Source organism: Schistocerca serialis, unplaced genomic scaffold, assembly GCF_023864345.2.
Source record: "Schistocerca serialis cubense isolate TAMUIC-IGC-003099 unplaced genomic scaffold, iqSchSeri2.2 HiC_scaffold_632, whole genome shotgun sequence".
NCBI lineage: Eukaryota > Metazoa > Arthropoda > Insecta > Orthoptera > Acrididae > Schistocerca > Schistocerca serialis.
This window is the reverse complement of record NW_026048225.1, coordinates 10,001-12,500: the sequence shown is the minus strand read 5'-3', so window position 1 is coordinate 12,500 and position 2,500 is coordinate 10,001.

Sequence of the window (2,500 nt, the reverse complement as noted above, 5' to 3'; positions counted from 1 at the left end):
AACCTAACCCATATTGTCGCTTAACCTAACCTATATTGCGCCTTAACCTAACCCATATTGCGCCTTAACCTAACCCATATTGTCCCTTAACCTAACCCATATTGTCCCTTAACCTAACCTATATTGTCCCTTAACCTAACCTATATTGTCCCTTAACCTAACCCATATTGTCCCTTAACCTAACCTATATTGTCCCTTAACCTAACCTATATTGTCCCTTAACCTAACCTATATTGTCCCTTAACCTAACCTATATTGTCCCTTAACCTAACCTATATTGTCCCTTAACCTAACCTATATTGTCCCTTAACCTAACCTATATTGTCCCTTAACCTAACCCATATTGTCCCTTAACCTAACCGATATTGTCCCTTAACCTAACCTATATTGTCCCTTAACCTAACCTATATTGTCCCTTAACCTAACCTATATTGTCCCTTAACCTAACCTATATTGTCCCTTAACCTAACCTATATTGTCCCTTAACCTAACCTATATTGTCCCTTAACCTAACCTATATTGTCCCTTAACCTAACCTATATTGTCCCTTAACCTAACCTATATTGTCCCTTAACCTAACCTATATTGTCCCTTAACCTAACCTATATTGTCCCTTAACCTAACCTATATTGTCCCTTAACCTAACCCATATTGTCCCTTAACCTAACCCATATTGTCCCTTAACCTAACCCATATTGTCCCTTAACCTAACCCATATTGTCCCTTAACCTAACCTATATTGTCCCTTAACCTAACCCATATTGTCCCTTAACCTAACCCATATTGTACCGTAACCTAACCTATATTGTACCTTAACCTAACCTATATTGTACCTTAACCCAACACACGTTGGGCCTTAACCTGCTCTGTAATTGTCATACGACGCGTTAAATTAGTGTAGTGTTGCCTAACTGCAACCCCCGCAATATAGTTTGCTACTCGCACTGCCCGGTCCCCAGAGTATCGCTTCATGTTAAACACCTTGCAGCTATACACTGTAATGCGGATGGCAGCAGGACGTACATGCTCAATGCCCTTCGCAGTTGTTCATTGGCATTCGCATGGCGAAGCACAGCCTACGTTGTGGTACGGCTTGTGTCAACTGTCCGCTGATGTTGTACGTCCAAATCACACACTGTACTGCACATTGGTCCTCATGTACTGAATGATACATCGTGGTACATGTGTGACCGTACCACGACTGCGCCAACAACGGCGAACCATACGGTCCAAATATTGTGCACTCAGCTACGTGTCGTCTCCCTATAAGAGCTGGATTGAAGTATGGTATGCCGTGGATGGCGATCAGCATGAGCCGTCTGTTGATGTAGTGGCGCGTGTTGTCAGACGTAGTCGTCTCTTCTCACACACCGTGATAGCATGGTGCACTGCGTTCCACATCTGCGACATGCGACAGAGGCCGGTTGACAGTCGTTCGCGCAATGGACATCGCATACGTACGGGGGCCACCTTCCACGTGTTCGCGAAGCGTGCACATGTTGTTGCGTGTATGTGGGCAGACATAGTGTGTCGTGACACCTGACACAGGCATGCAACAATCGTTGAATTTGCAAATGGCGATGGACGTCTACGTTTGCTGGTGACGTTACGCAAATGAAGAACTGGTAAACCGTTGTGGTGCGGTTGTTCTCGCTAGAGGTGAATCAGTGATGGCGACGATCGGTTGAGCTACCAACCGGTTGTTTCAGCGATACCCACCATGCCCACGAACGTGAATGGCATGTGGGTGTGAAGCGATACGCGGCGGTGGCTGGGTGGGACCGTCCCCGGCCGGTGAGGGGGGGCCTCCCGGCGTGCTGGCCGCGCGGTGCGTGGGGCGCACGCGCTACAGCCGGCTGGTGGGGGGCGGCCAGTGGCAGGCGCGCCGGCCGACGGAGGCGGCAGGCGGCGCAGCTGCGCGCCGGCGCACCCTGCACGCGGCGCCGTGCGGCCAAAGTAGGTCCTCGCGGGCCCGGTGCGAAGCGCGGTGGACATCTGCAGTGTGCTGGTCCGATTGAGGACTGTGTGCGCTGAGGATGCGCCGCCGCCCGGCGCTCGGCGCCGCGACGCCGTCTGCTGCTCGGTCGCCTCTGCGGTTCTCGCAGGTGGATTGTATCGCAGCTGTGCGGACGTGTTGGCGCGTGCGCTGTGCTGGGAGAGTTCGCTTCGGCACCCAAGTGGGGCTTTTGTCCTTCTGTGGCGCTGGCGTTGGAGCTGCCGGCCACCGTAGGTGGCGCGTGTTGTCTCCCGCCGGCAATGCCACGACAGCACGCTCCCGGGCCTCTGTCGGCAGCGGCAAGCTCAGTTGGGAGCACGGGTGGTCGCACCTAAAGCGTCTACTCGCCAAACTCCGGGCGATTGCGCCCCTCTCGAACCCGACCAAGTACTTAGGACGGCGCTGCGCGCCGCCGGGACCTGAGAGGGTTTCGAGGTGTATTGTGCAGGGGAGCTCAGCCTCCTCCTGTTTGCAGAATAATTGAGCGGACGCTTGCGTGTTCGC